This window comes from Macrotis lagotis, chromosome 1 (assembly GCF_037893015.1).
Source record: "Macrotis lagotis isolate mMagLag1 chromosome 1, bilby.v1.9.chrom.fasta, whole genome shotgun sequence".
NCBI classification, from domain to species: Eukaryota; Metazoa; Chordata; class Mammalia; order Peramelemorphia; family Peramelidae; genus Macrotis; species Macrotis lagotis.
Genome location: NC_133658.1, coordinates 922,263,700 through 922,279,537, shown reverse-complemented (window position 1 = coordinate 922,279,537; position 15,838 = coordinate 922,263,700). Strand labels below are relative to the sequence as shown.

Below are 15,838 nucleotides of genomic sequence, written 5' to 3'. Positions count from 1 at the left end.
TACAGTTTGGCAATGTAGCTCCAAATTGTCTCTTTAATTTCCTCCACATTGGTGGGTAGCCCACTCTTCATTTTTGATACTGGTTATTTGGCTGTCCTCTCTCTTTTTTTTAAATCAGATTAACCAAAGTTTGGTCTATTCTATTGTCTTTTTTCTTAAAACTAACTCTAAGATTTATTGATGATATCAATGTGTTTTTTGATTTCTCTTTTATTAATCTCTCCATTTTCAGAATTTCTAGTTTGGTATTTATTTGGCAATATTTAATTTGTTTTTCTAACTTTTTGGTTTCTAACTTTTAATTGCATACACGATTCATTGATCTCCTCTTTCTCTATTTTACTCCTATAGGAAGTTAGTGGTAAAAAGTTTCTTGCCAAAATTGACTTGGCTACATCCCATAAATTTTCATATGATGTCTCATTATTATCATTTTATTGTATATAATTTTGATTGTTTCTATTTTTTGCTGTTTGATCCACCTATTATTTAAGATAAAGCTATTTAACTTACAAATAGTTCTTGATTTATCTTTCCCTGACACTTTACTTGCAATTTTTGTTGCAGCATGATCTGAGAAGTATATATTTATTATTTCTGCCTTTCTGCATCTGATTTTAAGATTTTTTTGTGCCCTAGTACATTGTGAATTTTGGAGAAGGTGGCATGTACTGTCAAGAAAAAGAACAAAGTTATATTAAGTTTTCTCCAAAGTGCTATCATATGTAAGTTTTCTAAGCTTTCATTCATTTCATTTTGATTTATATTTCCAGGTTATGATTTAGTGCTTTGTGTATTATAGGTTCTAAATAAATAATTTGTGTAGTCATTCTTTCAGTCTGTCACTTGATGCATCTAATTTCTCTTGATTTTGACATTTTTTTCTTCTGTATTTACTTCTTTTCTTTCAAGTCAAAAGGCTTGGCCTTTTCAAAGAGTCTTTCAAAATTTCTCAAAAAACTCTATTTCTTGCCTTCTAATTGTTTTTGTTTAGCTCATCCTTTTTTATCCTAACAGCTATCCTTTATTCTTTAACACTTTATTGATTGATATTCTATTTTATCCTTTCAATCACATTATGAAAATTTTCCAACATTCATCCACATGCAGACTTATGTTCCACACTTTTCTTCCACTTTCCCTTCCCACAATAGTTTTACACATTCAAGGATTTTGCATGATTTCTGATGTGATCATTAATAAAAGTTAATGAAAAACTAGTTATTCTCATATCCTTCTTGCAATCTAAAAACAGGATTGATCATTCCATAGAAGCAGCTATAAAGTGGAAAGGAAATAATTGTCCATCTTAAGGGTACGGGTTGTCTTTGCTATGATCTATTCATATGTTGACCTGAGAATAGAGATTGTAAAATTGTAAGACTTCACAAGAGTGTCATCATATGCCTTCTGCTTTCAATGATCTGATCCTAGTCATTTTTTCCTGAGGACAGAGCATTGGACTATACATTGGAGAGAGTGCTGATATAGATTTTCATTTTCCAGAATTTTTAGAAGTACAAATTAGGGCTCCATAATCTTCCACAGAATGGCCAAAAATAGATACCTTATTTTTTGGGGGGGGTGGTCAACTTGAAAATTGGCATTTTTCAGCTTGGGCATCTCGTCTATTATATGAGTACTTCCTAGAAGTGCTTTTCCAAAGTACTTCAGTGGCATTCACATGAAAACGAACATCAGTACTAAAATCTCAAGTATCATCTTCTACTTTAGTGTGGAGGCCATGTGGACTTGGGTCTGGTAGAATGACAATGAAGCCTTGTTCTGCTGCTGCTTGGTAATAAACAGCTTTTATGATAAAAGTTTGTTTTGTGGAAGTTAACTCAAACAGTCAGTGAAACACAGGGTGTTTTCTACTTTCTGCCTTTAATGATAAGTAGATTCCAAGTCTCTTTTTACATTTTAGTTCCACAATGCCATGCTCATTTATTTCCTGAAATCCCTTAAAATGCTTGTTGCTGAAAATCTGCTTTGAAATCACAGCTATTCAACTGTTACTGTTTTCCCACTCACTGACAAAAGGTGACCATAAACAAGTATTTGATTTGGGTGGTGAAAGTGGCAGCACAAAGGAAAGGGAGGATCAAGCAGTTTCTTAGCTGATTATGGGGGTTCTAACTATATCACCATATCATCTGCAAAGAATAAGTATTTTGTTTCCTCATTTCCTCTTCTTTTTTCCTTCAATTCCTTTTTTTTCTTTCTCTTTGCAAAAGCTAGCTTTTCTAACAAATATTAAATAATAGTGGTGATAATGGACATTCTTGTTTCAACCCTGATCTTATTGGAAATGTTTCTAGTTAATCCATAAAACATATATATTGTTTATGGATAGTTTTAGAAAGATACTGCTTGACATTTTAACAAAAACTCCATTTGTTTTTGTATTCCCTAGTGCTTTTAATAGAAATGGGAGCTGTACTTTTTCAAAGTTTTTTTTTTTCATTTGTTTATTGTATTAATTATTTCTGTTGACATTGTTACTGATATGGTCAATCATGCTGTTTTTCTGAAATTGAATAATCCCTGAATAACTGATATAAATCCAAACTGATTTTGCTGTATTATCTTATTTGTAATTTGTTGTAATATCTTTGCAATTTCTTTAAAATTTAATTTTAAAGTTTTACATGAAAATTCATTGTGGAGTGTAGTCTATAATTTTCTTTCTCTAAATTCACTCTGTTTTACATTTCAGCACCATGATGGTGTCATTAAAGGAATTTCTCAGGATTCCCTCACCTATTTTTTACAAATAATTCATAATGAATTGGAATTAATTGTTCTTTAAGTCTTTCATAGAATTTACTTGTAAATTCATTCGGCCCTGGAAGATTTTTTCATTTGGGATTTTGTTGATGTTTCATTCAATTTATTTTCTATTTATGTATTGTTTCCTCTTACATTAATTTGGGCAGTTTATATTTTTGAAAACATTTATGCATTAAACTAATTGTTCGATTTGTAGGTATAGAGTTCAGTGAAATAGCTCTGAATTATTACTTTAATTTCCTCTTTATTGGTGTTGAGTTCACCCGATTCATCTTGGATACAGGTAATTAGGTATTCTTTATTTTTTTAAATAAGACTAAACAACAAATTATCTATTTTATTGTTAGTTCAATACCTTTCTTACTTTCAATTTTTTAATTTCACTTTTGATTTTCAGAATTTCCAAACTGATATTTAAATTGGAGATTTTTTAACTGTTCTTTTTGTAGCTTTTTTAGTTTCATATTCATTCGTTTATATCTTCTTTATTCTACTCATGGAATCATTTAGAGATGTAAATCTCCCTTAATAAATGCTTTGACTGTATTCCACAAGTTTTGGTTTGATGTCTCATCATCATTGTCTTGGATGAGGATGTTGATTATTTCTATGATTTGTTGTTTGATACACTCATTCTTTAAAATTAGGTTATTTTGTTTCAAATTAATTTTTAGTTTATCTTCCCTGACCATTTATTAAATGTCATTTTTAGTGAATATGATCTAAAAAAAAGGAATGCATTTAAAATTTCTTCTCTATATTTGATTGTGAGGTTTTGTTTTGGGGTTTTGTTTTGTTTTCTTGGTTTCTGAAAGGCAATGGGTTTAAGTGAGTTGTCCAAGTCACACATCTATGTAAGTATTAATTGTCTGATGGATTTGAACTCAGATCTGCCTGATTCCATTGCTGGTGCTCTATCAACTGTGAAGTTTTTATGTCCTAATACAAGGTCTAGTTTTATGTAGATGTCATGCACCAAAGAGAAAAAGGTATATCCTTTCTGTCTCCATTCAATTTTCTCCAGAGATCTATCACATCTAACTTTGTAGAAATTCTATTCAGTTTCTTAGATTCCTTCTTGCTATATTGATGCTATATTTATCTAATTCTGAGGGAAGAAAATTGACATCCCCCACTAAGTATAGTGTTTTCCAGTGACTAATTTAACTTCTCATCTAAGCTAAGAATCTGGATGTTATATCATTCATGTCTTATATGTTTAATATTAATGTTGCTTCATTATCTATGGTACCTTTTAGGAAGATTTAGTTTCTTCCTTATTGTATTTAGTTAGATCCATTTTTGTTTTTGCTTTGTCTGAATTGAGGATAACTATCCCTGCATTTTCAAATGAATCCTAATATATTTTGCTTTTACCTTTACCCTGCATGCATTTCTCTCCTTCAAATGTGTTTCTTCTAAACAGTATATTGCAGGATTTTGATTTTTAATTCATGCTACTATGCTCTTTGATTTTATGGGAGTGTACTACCCATTCACATTCAGTTATGATTATTAATTGTTTTTCTCCCCATCACATGTTCCCCTTATTTGTACTTTTCTCTCTCCTTTTCCCTTGTGTCTCCTCTTCAAAGTTTTCTTTATCCATCAATCTAAACTCCTTTCTATCATGCCCTTCTTTTTGCTTCTCACTTTCCCCTTTTTACTTGTTTCTTTACTTTTTATTTTCCCTTCTGTTCAATCAGCTCCTTCTTCATCTTTTCTTACAATGTCCTCTCCTACTTCCCCGTGGTATGACAAATTTATAATCTCAAGTGAACATGTTTGTTATTACCTCTTTGACCAAAACTGTTGAGAGTAAGATTCAATCAGTGATTAGAGCTTCCCTTTTTTCATCTATAATAGGTCTTTTGTGCCTCTTCATTCAGTGTTATCTATCCTCTACCTTCTACCAGTAAGATTTTGTGAATTATTCACTTTATACTTGCCATGTACTCACACCCTCTATCAAAGTATATTCCTTCCAAGTGTCTAATAGAAAGACAAATTCTAAGGGTTAAAAACATCATCATATCATAATGAGTTTATACCCATGTACTCTGGTGAATAACACTCAAAATTGTCTCATAAAAATATAACATTCATGAAGTAAAGTATAATCACATCAAAACAATTTTACACTCACACACTCAGTCTAACTATTCTCCTTTCAACTATCCTAAGAGAAATACAATTCTCCAAAATCTAGAGGGACTAGTCTTATTGACTGATGTGATTTATCCTTCCCTTTTCCCTTGTATATATCTCTGAATTCTTGTATTTGAAGATTAAATATTCTGTTCAGCTCTGGTTTTTTAATCAGATAAGTTTGAAAGTCCTCTAAGTCATTGAAAATTCTTATTTTCAAGAAAATTAAGAAGATGACTAACATGTTAGAAAGCAAAACTATAGGGGTAGCTAGGTGGTACAGTGGATAGAGCATTGGCCCTGGGGTTCAGGAGTACCTGAGTTGAAATCAGAGTTCAGATCAGATACTTAATAATTTCCTAGCATTGTGACCTTTGGCAAGTCACTTAACCCCATTGTCTTGCAAAAAACAACAGCAAAAATAGAAAGCATAGGTATGAAAGACCTCTGGAGAAAACTTGAAGAGGATAGAAGAGATTATGCCTTTTTCTCTGAAATACATGGCACCTATATCAAAATTGATCATGTAAGTAGGTCATAAAATCCATATAATCTAATGCAGAAAGGCAGAAATAATAAATTCATATTTCTCAGAGAATGAAGCAATAAAAGTACATGTAATAATAGGTCATAGATAAAAAATTGGAAAGAAAGTAGCTTAGTTTTAAATAACGAGTGGCTCAAACAGCAAATCGTAGATATAATCAATAATTATGTCCAAGAAAATGATAACAATGTGACATCTTACCAAAATGTATGGTATGCAGTCAAGGTAGTTTTGAGGGGAACTTTTAATATGTCTAAATGTTCGTATGAACAAGATAGAGAAAGAGGAGAGTAAAGAATTTGTTATACAACTAAAAGAGTTAAAAAGAACAAATTAAAGATACTCAATGAAGTATCAAATTAGAAATTCTGAAAATCAGGGTGAGATTAATAAAATTGAAGGCCAGTAAGCATTGATCTAATAAATAAAATTGAGTGTTTTTATGAAAGAAACAAAAAAAAGATGAAATTGTGGTTAATCTGAATTAAAAAAAAAAAAGAAAAAAGATAACCAAATTACCAGTATCATAAATGAAAAGGGTGAAGTAACCACCAATGAGGAAGAAATAAAAGGGGTAATTTGGAGCTACTTTCCTGGACTGTACATCAATAATTTAGTAACATGATTGAAATGAATGAATATTTGCAAAAATACGAAATTCCCAGATTAAATAATCCCATTTCAGAAAAAGAAATGGAAGAAATCATTAATATACTTCCAAAGAAAATGTCTAAATGAATTTAGAAGTAAATTCTACCAAAAATTTAAGGAACAATTAATTCCTGTTCTTCAAAAATCATCTTAGAAAAGGAGTGCTGCAAAAATTCTGTTGTGAAAACCAATGTGAACTTGATACCTAAAGCAGGAATAATAAAAAAAAAATAGAAAATTATTGAGCAATGTCCCTAATAAAGATTGTTGCAAAAATTATAAATGAAAATTTCAGTGAAGAGATTAGAGCAAGATCAGATAGGATTTATACCAGGTAGGCAGGGATGAGTCAATATTAGGAAAACACTCAACATAATGTTCATGTCAATAGCAAAACCAACAGGAATCATGTGATTATCTCAATAGATGTTAAAAAATCATTGACCAAAAAATCTATTCCTTGTAAAAACACTAGAAAGTATAAGGATAAATGGAATTCTCCTTAGAATAATAAGTTTTATTTATATAAGACCATCAAAATAATATATGTAATGGGGCTTTATTTCCCATAAGGTAAGGGGGAAATAAAAGTGAACATTATCCTCTCTACTATTCAACATAGATTTAGCCAGGTTAATTTTAGCAATAATAGAAGAAAAAGAAATTGGATGAATAAGAATTGGCAATGAGGAAGCAAAGCTTTCACTCTTTGCAGATGATATGATGGTATACTTAGAGAACCTTAGAAAATTATCAAAAAAGACTCCTAGAAACAATTAAATTCAGTAAAGTATCAGGATATTAAAAAACCTACATAAATCATCAACATTTCTATATATGAACAACAAAGCTCAAGAGCAAAGAATTCTGTTTAGCATAACCGTAGACAATATTAAATACTTGGGAAACTACTTCCCAAGGCAAACTCAGCAACTGTATGAACACAATTGCAAAGCACTTTTCACGCAAATTATGATCTAAACAATTGGAAAAACATGGTTAGGTCCAGCTAATATACTAAAAATAGCATTCTATCTATTATTTATTCAAGTGCTATATGAATTAAACTAGCCAATAATTTTTTTTTACAGAGCTAGAAAAAACAGGAAGAAATCCAATTGGAGCAAAATAGGTCAATAATATCAGGGGAACTGATAAAAACATGTAAAGGCAGGTCCCTCACTCTACCAGATCTAAAACTGTACCATAAAGTAATAATCATCAATCTGTCTGGTATTGGTTAACTCGCAGCATTTCTATAACAGATCATCTATTGTTCATCAGTCATTATCTTCAGTCTTGTCTGATTCTTCATGATGTCAGAATCTTGACAGAGGTGCTGGAGTGGTTTGCTTTCTAACTCCGGCTTATTTTACAGATTAGAAAAATGATACAAACAAGGCTAAATAACTTGCCCAGATACACATGGATAGAAGTAGCTTGGGTCAGATTGAAACTCAGAAAGGACACCAGACCCAGCACTCTGTCCATTGGGTAATCTTTGTGCCCCAAATCATCATTATTTTGCTGTTGATGAAAAAAATGTATAAACAGAATTTTCAGATTTTATACAGGCTTACTTTAAAAAATTGTTAGCTTAATGAAATATTCATGTTTGTGTATTTTAAGGTCATTTTATAATGAGAGAGAATCATGGTTCTAGAAAATTATATATAGGTCTCATTCTATTCCAAAGCTCATGTCCCAGTGAGAAGGCTCAACTGACACCTAAGGAAAAATATAGAGAATGAATTAATGGAAGGATTTCAAAATTTAGGAATAAATAATAAAATCACAACAGCTGTTTCCATTTCATAAGGGAACATCCCCAATTTAAATCAATTGAGAGCACATGAAAATCATTTTAACAAGCTCACACATATTCAACTTCTTTAAAAGACAAGTAGAATCAGGAGCATTGATCTATTTTAATCTCCCTTTGTGTCATTTTTTAGAATTAAATTCAAGCATTTCCCTTTTTTTTTCATAAAGGAATGATTTTAACTTTTTGTTTACACCGTATTTTTACTTAGCTAGGAATATGATATGCCTTTAATATACTGAAATTTTACATTTGTTAAATTGTCCGTTGTTCTCCACATCTAACTGTAACTATACTGATGTCCATCAGTCTATAACCTATATGTATCTAACCTAGTTCTCAACACTTTTCCTTTCAAATCTGTTTCATATTTATTTCTATATGTCTTCTTATTTGAATATAAGATCCTTGTTTCATTTTAAGTTTATTTTCAACACTTGATTCAAACTTTTACACATAGCAAACCTGGAAATATGTTATTAAAATGAATTCCTTTTCAAAGATATTATCACACTGTTAATCAAGAAGAACCTCTCATAAGTTTTATAGCTCCCAAAATTTGTTTATGCTTTCTTATCCTATTTCTTTTTGATACATTCCCATCCCAAATCCCCCAACATCCCCTAAGATATGATGTTCATCTTCGGGTTTCGATAAATTACTGTGCTTTTTGCCTGAAGGAAATACTTAATGTCTATACTGTCAAGTCCGCAAATGAAAAATATTCTCCATTATACTATAACTGATAGATACTCATCCAAATTCTTATTCAAAGATCTCCAATGAGGGAAAGTCTACTGGTTTCTAGAATAAACCATTCCTCTTCGGGGAACTGATTTTTAGGAAAGTTTCCTTCCCTCCAGTAAAAGGTTTCAGTTTATAGATTTATGACAACATTTTCTTCACTTATGGAACTCAAGTATTTGTGCTTTCTCCTTTATTATGGTGGCTTTCCCATTGTCCACGCCATTTCAAATACCCTTGACTCTTACTCAGGAATTGCATTTGCTGGTACTTTGAGGACCCAATGATTTCTTTCATCTAATACAGGGGCTTGAATTCACCAGTGGCAACTATTTTCATTGATTCTTCTAATCTCTAGTCCAGAGCATCACCTCTCAAGTAGTATTTTCTGTTCAGTTCTTGACAGTCCCAATTTCTCTCTACTTCGAAGTGAAACCAGAAAATTGAGGATGATGTTTCAAAAGATCAGTTTCATTTCCAATAATAGCTAGAATCTGTATAGAACTTACTATTCTCCAGATGCTATGCCAAGTACATTACCAATATTTTCTCATTTCACCTTGACAAAACCTGGGAGGTTGGTGCTGTTATAATCTTTACCTTACACTTGAGGAAACTGAGACAAAGTTTAAGTGCCTTGTTCAAAGTCCCATAGCTAACAACTGTATTCTACCATCTGTACCCCCTATGTTCTACAAATTTTGCTGTCAGCCCGCAGTGACCTATCCATCCCAAACAACAGTTAAATCTCTTCTTAGAGGATCATTTCCACACAGTCATTAGTTTCACAAAACAAGCACACACCAAAACACTAAAATGAACAAATATCTGCTGTGGCCAGCTGTTGTTACTACATTCTGAAAATTCTAAGCCTGTTCCTTGGATGGTGTTGCTGCATTTTCTAATCATGTTCTGCTGCCTCCCCTTGATTTAATGTTGTGTTTTTATGTGAAAGTCCTTCTATATCTGAAGGAATATTCCATTGCCCATGAAAACCTGAAGAAGAATGGTACTTTCTGTGAGTACTTTCATCTTTTTTGAGATCTGTATTAAATTTTAACTTTTAAGGTTGATAATTAAACTTCATATAGTCCTTTAGGTCAGATAGGTGTCACAGTGGATAGATAACTGGATTCATTTTAAGAAGGCCCACTTTCCTGAGTTCAAATTTGGACCTCAGACACTTACTGACTGTGTTAACTTGGGCAAGTTATAATTATTTTGCCTCAGTTTCCTCATTTGTGATTTTGTTTATGAAGAAGACCATGAAATCAGGGAGGTGACAAGCACATGAACTGATTTTGAGTGAGGGGGTAGCTATGCTAACTCTCAAGTCTCACTTTCTTCTCAAATCACCTGGGTCCAAGGGCCAGAAAGGAATCAGGATGACAGTAGATGACCTCAATGTGAGGGTCAAGTGATTTACCTAGAATCACACAGTTAATAAATATTCCATGTCTGAGGCAAGATTTGAACTCTCTTTGCCTTGAATACTGACAATTTTCACCTCTAACTTTTGAAATACCTCAGTTCCTTCAAGAGTCTTCTGGAATTTGGCTCACGCATTGTGCCTGCAAAAGGATTGTGAAATCACCCTTAAATGCTCTATAAGAGTTAGGGTCACCTGGACTTCTCCCTATATATCCAGAAGATATTTTCCTTAATAGATTTTGGAACTCGGCATTTCAATGTCCATTTGACTCTTCAAAATGGAAACAAAATTTGTTCACACAATGTTTCATTAGAGATGTTCCTTTTGCAGTATTTTGACATGTCTGTATCTAGTCAGAGTTACCATGTCTACAATGCAGTGTATGTTGCGGCCTGGGCTCTCCATCAACTACTCCTAAGTAGAGCAGAAATGGAATACCTGAGAGATGAAGGCAGTCCAGGTCTCTGGAAGGTAAATTTCCCTTGAGAGAATTAGAGAGTTCCCATGGAGCACCTTCTCTGATGTGAAAGGTTAGGGAAAACTTTTATGTAGAAAGCAAGAAATGACTGATCCACTCAGCTAAATGACTTCTCAACTAGAATCCCTTAGGAACCAGGTATATATTTTTCTTCTATAGTTATGCTACTCAGAGCTGTTCTGGAGGGCACTCTCAACCATGACCAAATCAATAGAAAGGGATGGCAAATTGAACCCTAGCTTATATAGCTTTAGTTTTCATTCCTAGATTGCTCCAGAGAGAATACAAAGTGAGTTTTGAAAAGGGATCCTGAAGTCTGTGCAGACTTGTTCTCTGCTACTTTATCCACATTTGATAGTTTACAAATTGAAATTACTCATGACCTAGTCAGTTCCCATTCACGAAAGGTACCACAGCTGGCTGATGGGCACCATAGGCTTCACCTGGCTGCCAAAGGGATCTTTGACTTGGCTACGTCTGTGATGCAAGAATTTCCTGACAGTAATATGTGCTGATGGGACTAAGGATTAATAAAAGTTGGGGGGAGACCGAGGTTAGGAATGGACAGCACTCAAAGACTTGAGGGTCAAATCTGCCCCTTCACTGACTTTGTATAGTTAGGAGGCTAGGAAGGGTACATGATCAGTTTTCATACTCATAAAGATGAATAGAAATAACATGTATGCTGTACAGAGGAGTATAAAAGAAGATTATTAAAGTCTTGGTTTCATTATTTATTAACCTTCAGTGAATATACTGGGTATTTTTAGCATGAAGGGAGTTAAAAGCTGTACTTAGGGGAAGATGAATGATAGGTGTGTAAAGGATTATTTTTAAAAATTTAAATACTTTCTTTGGTTTTCCATCTACATACTCCCACAAATCTTACCAATCAATTTTTGCTAGGGGTTTGGAGTTTTACATTTTTTCCCTCCCTCTCTTCCCTCCCCCCTCCCCATGACAGAAAATAATCTTATATGTTTTATTTTTCTAACCATGCTAAATATAGATCCATATTGAACACGTGAAAGAAAAATGAGAGCAAAATGGAAGAAGAAATTAGAGATAAAAATGACATATATTGATCATCATAAACTTTGGTCTTCATTTTCACTTCATAGTCCCTTCTCTGTGTATGGATGCTATTTTCCATCATGTATTTTGAAAGTGTCTTTGCTTATTGTATTGCTGAAATGATCAAGTCCATCATGGTTGATCATTATCCTGTTATTGTTAGTGTATATGATGTTCTTTTGGTCTGCTTGCTTCACTCAGCATCCATTCATGCAAGTCTTTCCAGGCTTTTCTGAAATCCTGATCCTCATGATATGCTCCAGAGCAATAGAATTCCTTCACATACATATACCACGATTTATTTAGCCATTCCTCAGTGGACGGGTGTCTTAATTTCTAATTCATGGCCACTATAAAAAGAGCGGCTATGAACATTTTTGTACATGTGGGATTTTTACCTTTTTCATGATCTCTTCTGGATACAGACCCAAGAGTTGCATTGCTAGATCAAAGCATTTGAACATTTTCATTACCTTTTGGTCATAATTCCAAATTGTTCTCCAGAAAGCTTGGATCAGTTCACAACTCCACCAAATAATGTTTTAATGTCCCAGTTTTCCCACATCCTCTCCAACTTTGATCATTTTTCTTTCTAGTCATATTGGCCAATCTGAAATGTGTTTTAAATGGACATTTCTGTAATCAGTAATGATTTAGAGCAGTTTTTCATGTGACTATAGATAGCTTTGATTTCTTTGTCTGAGAATTGTCTTTCCATATCCTTTTACCAATTGGAGAATGATTTTCTTTCCCCATAAATTTGGCTCAGTTCTCAATATATTTTAGAAGTGAATCCTTTGTCAGAAACATTAGTTAGAAAATTTATTTCCCAACTAATGACATTTCTTTTAATCTTAGTTGTAGTATTTTTGTTTGTGCAAAACCCATTTAGTTTAATGTAATCAAAATAATCGTTTCTTTTTAATAATAATAATAATAATAATAATAGCCTTTAATGATCTCTTTTGAGGCTTAGACTGCTCCCCTTTCCATAGATCTGACAGCTAAACTATTCCTTTTTCTCCCAATGGGCTTATAATACTACCTTTTATGTCTAAATCCGGCACCCATTTCAGCCTTATCTCATAGAATTATAGTGTGGGAAATGGTGGTCTTTGCTTTGTTTCTGTCAAACTATCTTTTTGTTGTCCCAGTAGTTTTTATCAAAGAGTGGTCTTATCCCAGACGATGGATTATTTGAATTTATCAAACAGGAGATTACTGTAGCCATTTACTACTGTTTTCACTGGTCTACAATTCTGTTCTCACCCACTACGAAACAGGTTTTGTGACTGATGCTTTACAACATAATTTTAGATCTCATATGGCTAGGCTGCCTTCCACTGCATTTTTTTCATTCATTCCCTTGTGATTTTTGACCTTTTGTTCTTCCATATGAATTTAGTTACTATTTTTCCAAACTCACCAAAATACTTTTTTGAAATTTGATGCTATTGCACTTGCCAACACCTCCTAAGGAGAATTTATTATTTTTACAATATTAGCTAAGTGTACACATGAGTAATTGACATTTGCTCAGTTATTTAGATCTGAAAATTGTTTTATACTTGTGAAATTGTCTTATAATTGTTTTCAGATGGTTTGAGTCTGCTTTGTCAGGTAGAAGCCAAGTTCATTGTGTTGTCTGAAGTTACTTTAAATGAGATTTCTCTTTCTGTCTCTTGTTGCTCGATCCAGTTAGTATATGAAGTGATATTGAGGATTCATGTGGGTTTATTTTATATCCTGAAACTTTGCAAATGTTGCTCACTGTTTTCAGTAATTTTCTAGGGTTCCTTAGGTACACCATCATATCATCTGTATAGAATGAATTACCTAGCTGTGTGGTTTTGGGCAAACCACTTAACCCCATTGCCTTTTTGAAAAAATAAAAGCCTAATAAGGCTACTAGAGAAGTTGCTTCAATATTTTTTCCCACAGTTGCTATTACTAGCTTTATTTCCTTCCACTTTATTCCTCCCCCTTCTCATTTATTCTATTCTCTCTCTCCTCTCATTTTGGCTCTGTTCAGAAGTGTGTTGTATCTGATGGTTCTCGCCACAGTCTTCACTTTCTTCTATCATCTCCTCCCCCCATCCCTTTCTTGTCATTTTTCTCTAGGGTATTAAGCATGCACGTTATTTCCTCTCTGAGCCATTTCTGATGAGAATGGAGGCTGCTTCATTCCCCCCTTGCCTTCCCCCTTTCCACTCCATTGAAAAAGCTTTTCTCTTGACTCTTCCTTCCATCACTTTCCTTTATCACCCATTGACTCTATCTTTTGACTATATTATACCATTCTGTATTATCCCATATAGGCAACTCCTTCTTGTGCTCCTTCTCTATATATGCCCCTTTTAACTGACAGATAAATGAGAAAGTTCATGGGAGTTATCAGCATCTTCTTCCCATGCAGGAATACAAACAGTTCAACATCAATTCTCATAATTAGTCCTTCTTGTCCACCCTTTCTCTGGTTCCCCCAAGTCCCGAACTTGAACATTAAATTCGGTTCAGCTCAGGTTGTTTCATTAGACAGGTGTGAAAGTCCCCTGCTTCATTGCAAGTCCACCATTTCCCCTGAAAGAGGATGCTCAGTTTTTCTGGATAGTTGATTCTCAGGTGTAAACTAAGTATAGTCACTCAAGACAGGAGTGGAAAGGAAAGTTCATAAAGCCTGGGGATCTCTCAAATAAGAATGGACTGTGAAATTGTTTCCTGTTCTGAAGCTAATTAATAGAAGTTAAATATGGATGTTTTGGGACATCAGGGCAGTTGGGTGGTCAAAGGACAGGAAGGAAGAGCAGTCAGTTGAGGACCAAGCCTGGAGTCAGGAATGCTCATCTTCCTGAGTTCACACCTGGCTGCAGATGCTTACTAGCTGCCTCAGTTTCTTCATCTAAGCTGTATATTTGCCAGAAAATTCCAAATGTCAACCACTTCTGAAATACCTAAAAAAAGAAAAGAAATAAAAATGATGGGAACATGAGGTCAGTTTTTCCATACTCCACCTTTTCTTCCCTCCTTGCCCACTATAACCTCCCTGGTTTGTTTCTGAGTTTCTCCCTCCTTCCAGTGTCTTGAGCAGCTTGGGCTCTTCACCCTTAGTCTCTTCCTCTAGGGCTCTGGAGCAGAGAGAGCCCTGAAGCTGCCCCAGCTCTGGTCCCTGAGGGAGGCAAGGCAAATTTGTCTCCCTGCTTCTGCTCAAGTCCCAGGAGTCTTCCCACAGGTATTTCTCTCTGAATCCCTCTCAAGCACCTTTTCTCAGGGGACTCCTCTGGCCCAGGCTTGGTTCCAAACTTCATGGGCCAACAAGGACCAGTCCCTGCCCTCAAGGCCCTTCCAGCATGACTGGGGATATTCCAAGTCAGCTTAGTGCTGCTCACCTGGAGTAGATTCTCTCCCATGTCAGCAGAAATCACCTCTCCCAGGTGGGTGGGCCCTGCCCAAAATGCAGGAGAATGTTTCCTGGGTTAATCCAATCTCAACACCAGACTATGTGACCTTCTAGGAGAGTTCACTGAAAGAGGAATGGGGGGAAAAAAACGAAAAATCTCCTGATAACTAAACTAGTAACAATGGGTTATGAATAAGGAAAACTAATTATTTCTTTCAATATTATTTCTTCCTCAGTTTTGTACTTCACATCATCAGTGGCCAGAGGATCTATCAGATCTGAATCATTTCTTCATTAAAAAGAAACTTCTCAAAACCTGCCCTCTCACCCCACCCCTGGGAACTGGGAGGAGGCTGATTACTCAATCTGAATTGGACAATTGCAGCTTCTTCCCAAGGATCTGGGAACATTTTAGGAACTTTTTCAGAAAAAGTCCCCAGAAACCTGTTGTAAACCCCACAAAAACACATCCTAGATTTGAGAACTTAACAGATCTTTGGTACCATTCTCAAAGAACAAATTATCCTAATTTGATTTAAAGCAAAATATAGGTAAATAATTTGTAAACATTGTACCACACTCTCAAATAGATAAATTCATCAATTCACAGCATCAAAATCTAAAGAGGTTAATTTAGTGAGGGCATCATTGCATAGCCCTCTAGAAATCAGCTTTTCATTAGCAGCATTTTATACACAAGAGTTTCCAAAAATTTCAAATAGAAGACATAGGAGAATAAAATGAATACTACT

General features: G+C 34.1%; 1 pseudogene; it reads right to left on the bottom strand.

Moving 5' to 3' along the window:
• Positions 1-1,156: 1,156 nt before the first annotated feature.
• On the bottom strand, positions 1,157-15,096 carry LOC141509480 (S-formylglutathione hydrolase pseudogene; annotated as a pseudogene).
• Between the last annotated feature and the right edge of the window lie 742 nt (positions 15,097-15,838).